We start from the raw sequence: 13,755 nt of genomic DNA on the forward strand, positions 1-13,755 counted from the left end.
ACACAGTGCAGCAGAAAGCACCCTGGTGAGTCTGATAGGGGACACAGGCAGGGTCATAGGAAACAGTCTACTGTGTGGCCATTGGTCCTCTAGGGACACCCTGGACTCCTTCTTGCCTTTTTCTGCAAAATAAAGGTAAATTTGTAAAAACAGAAAGCAATGAAAAATTTTAGTGTAGATGCATTTAAGCTTTTCTTAAAGAGAGGTGGGGGCCACAGGACACAACGCTGTTCTCTCAGCTCCCATTCAGCACGGGAGCCGAGGTGTATACGAAACGGCAGGCGGGGCCCAGCACAGTGGTGACTATCACCCAGTGAGTGGTGAGGTCCTACTCACTCGCAGTCGCCAGGCCCAAGAGGACTCTCAGCCATCCGCAGGACAGTCCTGGCCTCAGAGGCTGGTTTGCCCACACGGGATTCAGCAAAGCTTAAATCTTCCAGAGACTGAAACAAGAGAACACAAATAGGGTATCAATGGGCTGCAAGCAAGCTGCTTATGTATGAACACATGGCAGCTCTCTTATCTGAGCGACGGACCACACGTTTAAAAAAAAGAGGCTAACAGCTCCCTGCACCGAAACGTCAAAGGCGGCTCGGAACTGTGGGATCAGAACTCCAAGGTTCTGCAGAACAGCTGAACATTTTGAAAATCAAAGAGCTGCAAATAGATTGTGAGTCTCTCCAAGTTTTCAAGTGAGCCCTCCTGCTCATTCCCAAAGGTCAGCATGCACAGACAGCTAACGATTTTGAGGCCACCAGCGGCCGGGCCTCGGTAGAAAAGAGTGGGGAATGTGTTTCTCTAACCCTTTTGGAAGAAGACACGGGAAACCCTATAGCATTAATATTTCAGGTTTCACTTGCTCTAACAGGAAATGAAGCACATTCTTCAAAGTTCTGTTTCCAATTTGTTTTCCAAAGAAAACAAATGTGTAGCGTTTTGCTACACAGAACAGAGCTTTGTGTCACCTGCATTATCTTAAAATCGTATGTGACATACATGGCTGGGAGTTCTACAAAATACACTGAACAAAGCCTTTTCAAAGACAGAGTGATTATATATGCACATGTGGGGGCACAGTGCAAGTCATCCCCTGTGCAAGTGACATCATTTCCTCCCTGACACACGGGGGCGCAGCGTCCAGCCTGCAGCCTACAGACCAGGGCCACCCTGGCATGGGCCATTGCCTGGATCTGTGCAAGGAGCTGGACGACGGAGGCACCTTGGTTGACATCCTAACTCTGCCTCTTACAGCCTGGGAGGACTAAGGAACCTACCCATGCCTCAGTTTCCCTACTTCAGAGGAGGATGGGAGCTCTAAGATATTGGGGATCAGGCCTCACCTCCAGCACCAAGACCTTGGTCTCCCTATCATGTCAAATGAAGGCACCGACCCCCATGACTTACAAGCTTTTTTTTTTTTTATTTATTTTTTTTTTTAGTTTATCCATTGTTTGAGAGAGAGAAAGAGAGAGCAGGAAAGGGGCAGAAAGAGAGGGAGAGAGCATCCTAATTAGGCTCTGCACTGTCAGCACAGAGCCAGATGCAGGGCTCAAACTCACGAACCGTGAGATCATGACCTGAGCTGAAATCAAGAGTTGGACACTCAACCAACTCAGGCACCCTAGGTTCCTTGATCTTCAATGTCGATGGCTGGTGCCATGTTCCCTGTCCACAAAACAGGGCATCCAGCTGAAGGCCTCCTAAATCCAAACATGGAGCCCACCCCCAACCATGGGCCCACTCCAATACCGATGGACGAGGGCATCACTGTCCATGCAGGTAACAACCAGGCCAAACCACACCTGTGCCTGCCCCAACCACAGCCAGGGACACTAATGGGGTGCATGGAGGCATGATACTACATGACATGGTCATTGACTTGACCACAGCATGCAAAGCAGCCAGCTCCCAGGCCTCAGCCTTGACCACTGCTTCAGTCTCCCCTCATCATTCCCCAAGGCCCCATGCCACTGGGGCTTCACCCCTTTCCTGCCAGTGTTCGAGTCATTCCTTTTTTTGTTCCTCCAGAATCTTATTGACAAACTTCTATTCACTCTTCAAAACCCAACTGGGAAAGGTATCCCTGAACTTCAGTAGTAAGCACACTCTTCTCAGTCTGTCCGGTTTCTGCAGTTTTCATTCTCAACCATATCCTCTGCTACCTCTAGGAGCCTACCTGGCCTCATGAAGGCAGCACTCCAGACTACAGAGGCCACAGCAGCCAGCAAACCAAGGACACGGGCCTCAAACACAGCCTTCAAGAAAGGGGAGGGTCAATGCAAGGAGCTACAAAGACCGGGAAAGGGCTCTGAACGGGAGCACTGGGTTGGGGTCACAGACACCAGCCACAGCAGAAGCGGTGAAACATGCCACTGAAACCATACTGAGCACTCAACACCAAGCTCTGAGGCCACCAGAAGTTTCTGACTGTGGAGGGGGGTTATCAGGTCAGTTTGGTGCAGGATGACCTGGGAAGAGAAGGGCTCATCCACGAGTCCCCGGAAGAAATGCAGAGGTCCCTGTAAGGGTCAGACTTGCAAAGTCCCTTGGAGAGAAGTCCCCCAAAGGGTATGTTTATGGAGCCATTCAGAAGAGGCTGCACAGAAAAGCTCCTTCATGACTTCCCCCTGCTCTCCATGACTCCAGGCCCTGCACTCTGTATGGAAAGCCTCATGCCAGCCCCCAGAGCTGCATAATTACCACACTGCACAAAACTGCCTTTCACCAACCTGCTAACCGCCATGAGCCATAGGCTGCCATGTGCAGCATGTCCCTGAGGCTAAAAATACAACGACCTTCTCAGGGACACTCCTCCTCCAGAGGCCATCCACAGAGGTGGAGGTGAGGCTGCCTGGGAACCAAAGAGTCTTTCTTGGTTGCTTATCTCCCTCCATTCAAAAGCCAACTGTGGAGCCAACCTACTATGTGCTCAGGTTGGGTCCTCAGCTCTCTGCCTTCTGCAATGTCTGGCAGACGACCCTCCCTGGTAAGAAGCAGGTGACACTGTGCCCCTCCCCACTCCCCCCTGCCCTACACTCAGCGGCTCACAAGGCTCACCCAGAAAGAAGGTTCACAAGGAAATAGAAAACACTCCAGAAACTCATATATCCCCCCAGTCACGAACTGACTGGGAGTAAAGTTCAACGGTGCCCTCCATGACTCCTCTTCAACCCCAGAAAGAATACGGGAAGACACGGGGGTAGACAGGCATGCCAGGCCAATGCTAGTGCTCTGCTCCTGACAACCAGCCAGCTTGGTCCACCTTACAACGAATGGTGACTGGTGGGATGAAGTGACCCTGCTGTGAACAGACAAGCTAGGGCTGGGCCAGCACAGGGAAGCTGCCTGGCCTGTTGGGAGGGACACGATGCTGGCAATGTCACACCCAGCTCCACCAGGTCCACCCTGACACTGGGCCCCTGGACAGCAGAAAAATGACCAAACGCAGGAAGGCAGAGCTCACAGGGTCAGGCCTGTCCCCAGGGTCAAGGGCAGCCCTAACCTTTGTAGCCTGCTAGAGTCACTTCTTGCCTCTGGCCCTCTATGTGCAGTGGCTGGACTGCCCATTCCTGCCCCGCCCCTGCTCACACTTCAACAGACCACTGTGCACAGAGCATATTGTCTTCTCTCAGTCAGAGGAAGGTCCCACCATGTCCCCTCCCCCAGGCCAACAGCGCAAGTGAGCTTGGTGAGGCCTTTCTCCACCCAGTCCCTAAAGAATCTGAGACAGAAAATACCCAGATGACCAACAGGTACATGAAATGCTTCACATTGCTGATCATCAGAGAAATGTAACTCGAAACCAGAATGAGATATCACCTGACACCTGTCAAAATGGCTAGTATCAAAAAGACAGGAAATAACAAGAGTTGATGAAAATGTGGAGAAAAGAGAACCCTTGTGCACTGTTGGTGGGAAGTATGTTGGTGGAGCCACTGTGAAAAACAGTGTGAAAGTTCTTCAAAAAATTAAAAATAAAACTCCCATTTGACCCAGCAATTCCACCAGCGGGTATTTATCTGATGAAAATGAAAGACTAACCCCAAGAGATATCTGCACTCTTATGTTCATTGCAACATTATTTACAATAGCCAAGATATGGAAGCAACCTAAGTGCCCACTGACAGATGAATGGATAAAGAAAACATAGTAAAAAAAGTGTATATATATACACACAGTAGAATATTATTGAGCCATTAAAAAGGGGGTGCCTGGGTGGCTCAGATGGTTGAGCATCCGACTCTTGATTTTGGCTCAGGTCATGATCTCACTGTTGTGAGATTGAGTCCCATGTTGGGTTCCACGCTGCGCATGGAGCCTGCTTAAGATTCTCTCCCTCCCCCCCGCTGCCCCTCGCTCCCCTCTGTCTCAAAAAAATTAAAATTAAAATTAAATTAAATTAAGCATTTAAAAACAGGAAATCCTGACATTTGCAACAATATGGATGGACCTTACCAGCATTATGCTAAGTGAAATAAGTCAGAGAAAAACAAACACCATATGATCTCGCTTATATGTGGAATCTAAAAAAAACAGAAACTAACAAACAAAAACCCTGAATTCATAGATGCAGAGAACAGATTGGCAGAGAACAGAATGCCAGAAGCGAGGGATGGGGGTTGGTGAAATGCGTGAAGTGGGTCAAAAGATACAAACCCCCAGCTATAAAATAAGTCCTGGGAATATGATAGAGACCATGATGACCGTAGTTAATAATATTGTATTGCATATTTGAAAGTTGCTTAGAGAGTAAATCTTAAAAGCTCTCATCACAAGGAAAATAATTTTGTAATCATGTGTGGTGATGGCTGTTAACTAGACTTAATGTGCTGATCATTCCACAATATATACAAACATCAAATCATTGCTCTGTATACCTGAAACTAATATAATGTTGTATGTTAATTATACCTCAACTTCAAAAAAAAAAATCTGAGAAGGAAAAAAGATCAAACCTAGGTCTGAGAAGACAGAAATGAGAATGTACAGACCAGGGACAGGGACCCAGATATGCAAGCCAGAAGGTTCTGCCCTGAGGCTCTGCCCTGCACAGACACAGCCCAGCCTCCAGGTGGCAAACAGCAGCTGGGGCAGCCATATCCTCCTCACAGCCCTCAAGCAAATGGCACACAGCCCTGGCAGGTATCCTGACACAGCCCAGTCAGTGTCCAAGAAGCCCTTCATATTTCCTCTACCTCCAAGAACCAGAAAATCAGGGGCTGCTGTAGGTGTCTGTCTGGGAAGCCAAACATGGGTCCGCTGATGGACAGAACATGGAGAACTTGTTCTCAACATCTCCCAAAGCCTTCCCATCTCAGCTGATGGCTACTTCCTTCTAATTGCTTAGGCTGAAGCCTCAGAGCCATCCTGGGCCCTTTACCTTCCCTCGCCCTCACACTAATCAGGGAAATCATGCTGGCTCTACCTCTGAAGTCAACACAGACTCCCAGCACTGCTCCCCCATGACCACTAATGCCTGGGCTGAGCCCCCATGCCCTGTATGGCTGTATGGCACCTAAAATCTCATTGCCTCTATGCTGGCCCCTGCAAATCTAGCCCTGGTGCACCAGACCAAATGATCATCCCCAGTGGTAAGTCCTCACCACAGTCTCTGAGACCTTACACAATCTGGCATGCATCCCTTCCACCACCCCTCGTGACCTCTCCCTCTATACCTGTGCCCTTGCTCATTCAGCACCAGCCACCTGGCCTCCTTGGTCTTCCCTTGAAGATAACAGACAGATGGTACCCCAGGGCCTTTACAGGGGCCATGCCCCTGGCTATCCACATGGCTCCCTCCATGCTGCTGCTCATACCTTACTCTCCCTAACCACCCTACTTAAAGCCACAATACCATCCACCAGCCTTCCCCGGCCTCCTCCCCTGCTTTATGTTTCTCCATTGCTATTGCCACCATCTAATACCTGATATGTGTCTTTTATTTATCTTGGTTATTGCCTGCCTGCCCTCCCTGGAAAGCCAGCTCTATGAAAGCAGATTTTTTCAACCAACATTCAATAAAAACACATGGAATGAATGAATGAGTACATCCTCCACCTAGGAAGAAAGCAGGACATGCATATGCCACAGCCAGCACCAAGTGGCCCAGAGAGCTGATGGGGACACAGCACTGCTGCCCACTTCAGTGACAATGACATGACTCCAGCACCACCAAGCGGCCCAAAAGGAAGAAGAGGAAGCCCTTCTTGGGTCCAGATAAGCCCCAAAAGGATGCTACCTAGAGCCTAGAGCTGGAAGCACCAGCTCCGCCCTTTCCTTTTGCAGGTGAGGAGCCGAGGCTCAGAGGCCAACACAGGCCCTCCGCGCCCCATCCCAAGCTTTGCTGTAGTCTGCGCCTTGACCCCGGTAGCAGTGAGCACAGGGACCAGACCCAAGGCTGGCCACAAGCACCCCCAGAGGCAGTTGCAGGGTGGTGAAGAGCCCATCTGGAGCCAGACTCCCTGGGCTTGCTTCCTGAGAATCCCAGCAAACTATTTAACTCCCCTAGCCCCTCCTGTCCCATCTAGAACATGGAGGACCTCAGACATCTCAGAAAGAACATTAACATGCACCAAACTGCCCAGAGCAAGATCAGCCAGGGATAAGTAAGCACTGTGACACTCTAAAGCAACACCTTCAATACGAGGCTGCCCTGGGGCATGGGAAAATGAGAAACGAGAAAAGCACCCTGAAAAGATGGAGAGGAACTAGAACTTTAAGCAAAATAATGAGAGGAAATAGAATTAAATGGTCCACATATCTAATGGCTCTGTCCTCAATACCCTCCCAGAATTCTCCTTACTGATCTAACGTGAGCATGCTCCACAAGGTCTTCTAGAGAACACTTTGCAGACGGGAAACACCAAGATTCACCATAATTTTCCTGAAAAAAAAAAAAGTTCTTCCTATGATGGTGTGGAGTAGGGGGTCTGGAACAGTAGTCCTGGCTCGAGTCCATGGCTGGATGACAAGAGCCTACTCCCTGTTGCTGGGCTCCCAGACACAACCCACAACAGATAAACCCAGACAAAGACAGGCACCTCCATGTCCTGCTTTCCCAGGAAGGGCAAGCTGGGTAGAGAAATGACACCACCCTGTGCCCTCATGCTCCAATCCTCTGCAGAGCCCTGGTCTCCCAGAGCACAGATAAGTAAACGGGACTTGAGTCCACCCCAGCCAACAGCTGGCAGGCAGAGGGGTGCTCCCTAACTTTGGGGGACCATGCTGGGCACTGGCTTCAGGGAAAGTCTAGGGTGGCCACTTCTGCAAGACTAGCCATGGGGGCGTAGGGCTGTGCTCTCAGGTGGAGTCCAGGCCCAGGACAAAGGTAAAGGGGGTCCACTCCCCGTCACAAAATTTCAAACCCACAGGTACACCCCACCTCAATGGTGCCACAGTAGGAGTCAAGGTGTGTTCTAAAAACATCTGTGCCTGGAAAGGTACTCTGCTCTGTTACATGTGACAATGGCCATATAAGGCCATATAGGTCTGCCATATGCAGACTTCTAAGGCAGCAGGGCCACCCAGTCAAGTGAGTGGGATCAAAAAAAAAAAAAAAATCAGGATCGACTGTGAAAGACCCAAAATGGTGACTTTGTTTTTGTTTTTAATGTTTATTTATTTTGAGAGAGAGAGAGAGAGAGAGAGAGAGAGAGAGAGAGATAAAGCATGAGCAGTAGAGGGACAGAAAGAGAGGGAGACAATCCAAAGCAGGCTCCAGGCTCCGAGCTGTCAGCACAGAGTTCGACGCGGGGCTCGAACCCACAAACCATGAGATCAAGACCTGAGCCCAAGTCAGACGCTTAACCGACTGAGCCACCCAGGTGCCCCTAAAATGGTGACTTTGCAAAGCAGTGACCACAGGCTCCATGTATCTCACAGAGTGGTGCCGGGGGTGAGAGGGATAGCAAGACACAGGCCCCAGCAGAGAGAGCAGAGGGGCACACAGTGGTTTAGGGCAGAAGGATCAACACAAATCCAACCCACTGGCCCAGAGTGGAGGGTCCTGGTCCTTGTCAGGGAGACCCTTGTCCTGCAAAATACACCAGGGAAGGCCCGCCTTCCAGGAAAGACTCCAGGTCCATCTGCCCAGCAGGAAGAAAGCCAGTGAGTCTGGAGCTTCACCCCCAGGGAGTCAGCACAATAGCCCTGAGGGAATTCTATTCTTATCCTGCAGACCAGGCCAGCAGAAGCTAAGGAAGGGCAACTAAGTCACTTGCTCCGGGTGGTAAGGCTAAGTTCCAGGAGAAGTCGGGGCGCACTGACTTCTCGGGGCCCAACCCTGGGGTGACCACATTCTGAAACCCTCTCTTTTCTTATGACCACTGTGCTGCCTTCCATCTGGGCATCAGACACATAGCATCCAATGCAAGATATGATGATGTGGCCGCGCTGAAGCACTTGTAGGTATACTGTTGTACTTTGCCAACTTTTGAGAGTGTTATCATTTTGTTTTATGCCAAAAGGACACTTCTCTTTGACTGTCACAAAAATCTCAATATGATCAAACAGGGTAAGTGAGATGATGGAAATCCCACTAATTGTGTAAAAATTCTCCAAATGGACTAAATTTTTTGCCTACTATATGAGGTATTCTTAATTTGATGGATCTGAATTGGGAGGAAATTTGAGGAGAATCTGGCACCTGACTGGATCCCCAGATAAGTAAAAACTAGAAATAGGTGCTAAGCCCCCAAACAGCTCCCTCAACTTCTGGTTGGGTCACCACACCTGCCACAGGAAGCTGATGCCCCTGAACTGCACCCCAGGCCTGCCATGACTTCAATAGTCTACAGCTGTGGCTGGGTGGGCTGTCCTTTGATGGATGTGCAGACACCAAGTACAGGACCATGGACTGAGACCCATCTAAGCTGAGCACTCCCTCGTGTGTAACTCCAGCTGAGTTCTCTGGAAGTCCACACCGGCCATCCACCTCTCAGGACCTCCAATGCGTGTCTAACAGCCATCTTGACCTCAGCATGTCCAAGGTGGGCCAAACTTTCCCTGCAAAAGATCCAGCTCCACCCACAGCCTCCCCCACTCCCAGGTGATTACAACTCATTGCCCAGTTGGGGACACCCTTGACTCCTCTCTCACAAGTGCCCAGTACTGGCTTGAGCTTCAGGTGCCTCCAGAGCTCTACCTCCTCTGGTCCTCCCCACCACCCTCCCCAGCCATGGCCTCCATGATCTTGTGCCTCCTAACAGGGCTGCCTGCTGCAACCCTCACTCTATATAGCACCCTACCTTAGCGGCCAGGGTGGTCCTGAAACACAACACAGAGGAACTACATAGTGTCTCAGTTAAGCTTGGGCTACTAAAACAAAGTACTACGGACTGGGTGGCTTAGCCACACAAATTTATTTCTCACAGTTTTGGAGGCTGGAAGCCTGAGATCAAGGTGCCAGCACGGTCAGGGTCTAGTGAGAGTCCCCTTCTGGGCTGTAGGGCACCAACTTTTTGCTATGTCCTCACGTAGTGGATATCCTCACAGAGCTGTCTGGCCTCTTCTTATAAGGGCACCAGTCCCATCATGAGGACCCCACCCTCATGACCGAATCACCCACAAAGGCCTCCCTCCTGATATGGGGACTGGGTATTTATTTCCATGATGAATTTGGGGGGACACAAACATTCAATCCAGGATGTGTGCGCATGCCCTTATGGTGGGTACACCTCAATAAAATGTTCACTTAAAGAAATCAAAAAAAGGGGGGGTAGAGGGGTGCCTGGGTAGCTCAGTCAGTTAAGCGTCCAACTTTGGCTCAGGTCACGATCTCACAGTTTGTGAGTTTGAGTCCCTCATCGGGCTCTGTGTTGACAGCTCAGAGCCTGGAGCCTGCTTCAGATTCTATGTCTCCCTCTCTCTCTGCCCTTCCACCACTCACACTCTGTCTTTGTCTCTCTCTGTCTCTCTCAAAAATAAACATTAAAAAAATGTTTTTAAATAAAAATTAAAACAAAAAGAAATCAAAGGCATTGTAATAGGGAAGGGGAAATGGGGGGTGCCTACTGAAGGGTATGGGTGATGGGAATGTTCCAGGATTACAGGGTGGTGGTGGTTGCATAACGCTGTGAGCATATTAAAAAACTCTGCACTGTATACTTTAAAGGAGTGAATTTTACAGTATGGGAATTATATCTCAATAAAGCTGTTATAAAGCTTTTTAAATCATAAGTCAGATCACATGTTCCTCTTCTCAACCTCTTTCTTCCTCCAACAGCCCACTGCCACTCAGAGTAAAAGCTCTCACGATGGCGGAGAAAACTTCCTCTCCCGCATCCACACCCTCTGGCTTTCCACCCAGTCACTTGCTCTGCCCCTGCCTCACAGGCTCTCTGCTGTTCCTCAGACACATCCGGCCTGACCTCCATGGTGTCCCACTCACTCCGAGGCTGCATCCCTTGTCCTGTCCTGCACCCATCCTGATCCACCTCATCTGCTGGGGTGGACACCCCTCAATTCCCACCTGCTGTAGTCTATGAAATACTCCCCTACCTACAGCACCTACAGAAGTGCTCAATGGCAGCCCCTTGGATGTTGATTCAATGACAGGACTGTCCCCAGGACACACACAGACTGATGCTCAGGGAGACCCATGGCCAGGTGGGCAGAGTGGCCACTTCAACCAGGGTCTGAGGACTTCAGCTATAGCTTGCCTACCAGCCCCACACCATGTTTGGGACCAGCTCACTCATCAATACCTCCTATGTGCCAGGCACAGGCTGGGGGTGAGCAAAGGCCCCAGAGGTAGGACCTGGAAACACAGCTCCCATCTGTGACTTGAGGGGAAACTGCCTTCCCCACTCAAGCCTCCAGCTACAAGGGCTTGTGAGGCCTATAGAGCCAGGCCTGCTGGGGAGGAGGGCCACATCCCCACCAAGCACACAGAGGGGGACACAGGCTCTGCCTTATGAATGGTCACAGTTGGAAGGATGCCGTTAGGGAAACCTCCCCTGTAGGACTGTGGGAAAACAGCCTGTTCCAATTGAGACACCCACATCCAGGCTATTTCCTGTTCTAACAAAGAAAGGTATCGGTACTCATATGGAAGAGACCTCAAATCCCATCCCACCTTCATCTATATTCACATCCTCCCCATGAGCCAGCAGGGACAGGAACACAGACTTCCTTGGGCACACGTGAGGCCACAGCAGCAGAACAGGGGCCTGTGTGTCTCCTGGCTGTACCATGGCATCAGCCCCCACAGTACACCACACTGCTGCCCACTCTCCACCCACTATAGGGACAACAAGGCCGGGCAGCGGCCACCCTGATTCCTGCCTCCAAAGACTGGCTCCTGCACAGGCCCCGCATCCCCACCCCCCACGCACACCCATCCCCACCCCGATATTCCTTTAAAATCCTACATCTTGCCAGAACATTACAAGACAAACAACACAGAATCCAAGAGGGAATAAGGAACAAAAACTGATGAAGAGGAGCATGGGGGGGGGGAGGGGCGGAAGGAGTGCTTCCTTGCAAGGCCACCTTGCCTCACCTTGCTGCCAGTTCAGAATCTCACAGAGGCTCCCAGTGATTATTATTATTGTTATTTAGGCTGAGTAGTTGGGGACCAATTAGGGCAGCCAAGTCGCCAGCCCCTCTTTGCCCCACAATGGTCCATAAGCGGTGGGCAGCTGTGCTGGGACAGGTGGACGCAAGTGGACATGGGATAAGAATTGAGGAGTCGGGGGACCAGGCCACCACAGGAGCACCAGTCCTCAGACACAAGCCAGCACCGCAGCACCCCGGCCCTCCCCCACGCCACAGAAAGCAAATACTCAATGGGTTATCACAAGGGGCGCCTGGTTGGCTCAGTCAGGTAAGCTTCTGACTCTTGATTTCAGCTCAGGTCATGAACTGACAGTTCATGAGTTCAAGCCCTACTTCAGGCTCCATGCTGACAACACAGAACCTGCTTAAGATTCTCTCTCTGCCCTTCCCCCAACTCATACACATTCTCTCAGTCTCTTTCTCAAAATTAACAAACTTAAAAAAGAAAAAAAAAAGGCTATCACAAAAGGCTAGTCCCAAAACAAGTACACAACTAGTTGAGTCAAAACATTTGTCAAAACCCATGAATGCACAACACAAAGAGTGAGCCTTCCCCTAATTTATAGTAACAATAATATATCAGTATTGGCTCATCGATCGTTAACTAATATGCCATATTAAGACTGTATGTGAATAATAGGGGAAAGCAGGCATTTGAGAGTGAGGAGGCAAAAGGAAACTCTGAACTTTCTGCTCAGTTTTTTCTGTAAAGCCTAAAACTGCTGAAAAGCATTAATCCTGCTAACTTTTTTAAATATAATGGCTGATTGAGAGCTAAATGTAAGAATAGATACCACTGAGGAGCTAATGGGTAAACTGGAAGATGAGGTTTAGGGATTCTCCCAGAATGCAGTGCAAACAGACCCTAGGAAGCAGCCCTACAGGAGGCCAGGTTTCCCCTGACTTTGCTGAGAGCCATTAGGCTCCAGGAACATCCTCCCCAAAGCCAGCCACCACAGCCTCCTGCTCCCCAAATTGAGGAATGTTAGTAAGTTCTCAGGGTTTCAGTTATTCACCTTCTTCCCCACCCCCAGACTGGTTTTTGTAGGGTGGGGGGAGGGGTGGTGGGCAGCAAGTGTGGAGACAGCAAAGGAGCCTTAGAAAACACGAAAAACCTTAGCCTGCGTCCTTGGCCTCTCCCAAGCTGCTGCATTTCCGAGTTCATGGCCTGAGGGAGTATTCTCTCTTTATTTGGCTGTTGGGGGTGAATGACCTTTTTTGCCGGCTTTCTCTTTTTAAAAAAAAAAAATTATTTCTTTAGGAGTCCCAATGAAGCCTTTCAGAAAAGCATTTCAGCACTCTCTTTTCAGAAACTTAAATATGCACATCCTTTCATGCAACAACGCCATTTCCAGGAGGACTCACACAGATCTGAAATGATGTCTGTATGAGGGTTTTTCATTGCAGCCATCTTTTTAAAAAACTTAGGAAACAACCTAAGTACCCATAAATAGGAGAGCAGTTAAATAAATTATGGCAGAGTCCACACACTGGAATACTCTGAGGCATTTTTTCTACAAGAGTACAGACCAGTACATACTGACAGGGAGAAATCTTAAGGTCTACTGTTGAGTGAAAAGCGGAAAGATAGCTGGAGGCTGAGCGTCTGTGTACAGATCCCAGTTAGAGATCCATCAAACCAGCCAGAAAAAGTACACGTATCTGCAAGTTCATGTATGGGTGCAAAGGCGTCCAGAACAGACCAGAAAGGGCAGAACGCTTGTCAGCAGTTTCCTCTGGGGAAGGGAGTAGAAGTACGGGAGGGAGGCTAAGGGGGTGTTCACTTTTAATTTATTAAGTATGTGTGTACTTGTTGGGTCTTTTGCCCAAATACATTTATTATTCCCCAGCACTGTAATGACACCCACAGCCCACGCCTTCCAGGATTTCATATTATAGTCGGGGAGCTGTCTGCAGTAAGAAAAATGACCAAGGGGAAGGGGAAGGATCGACGGGAAGAGAGCAAGTGGAGCTTCCCACGCAGAAGCCACTGCTCCTGAACATCAGGAAAGGGTGGAGGGGAGTCGGAGTCTCTTCAGAAAGGCAACCCCTGGCACAGAGATGCAACCCTCCCAATTGATCAGAACATCCACACACATCACAGGGTGAGCCCAGAGATGACAAAAACACACGAGGAGGCCGTGGCCCAAGAGAGAAATAAAACAAGGGCTGGGGGACCCTGGGGACTAAGATGCTCTA

The 13,755-nt window shown here is 49.7% G+C and overlaps 1 protein-coding gene across 7 annotated transcripts in view; it reads right to left on the bottom strand.

Annotated features, from left to right (window-relative positions):
• Positions 1-13,755, bottom strand: part of APBA2 (amyloid beta precursor protein binding family A member 2) — a 283,086-nt gene that overhangs the window by 235,498 nt on the left and 33,833 nt on the right. For 2 of the 7 annotated variants that reach the window (XM_045058914.1, XM_045058912.1), the window contains one exon: positions 337-443. The exons of 2 other annotated variants lie outside the window; for them this stretch is intronic. The gene's annotated coding sequence lies outside the window, so the exon portion shown is untranslated. Of the gene's footprint in view, positions 1-336; positions 444-13,755 lie in introns of those variants that run through there. 3 more of the 7 variants (XM_023255004.2, XM_023255002.2, XM_045058913.1) reach the window with 2 other exon arrangements.

Source organism: Felis catus, chromosome B3 (assembly GCF_018350175.1).
Source record: "Felis catus isolate Fca126 chromosome B3, F.catus_Fca126_mat1.0, whole genome shotgun sequence".
Lineage (NCBI taxonomy): Eukaryota > Metazoa > Chordata > Mammalia > Carnivora > Felidae > Felis > Felis catus.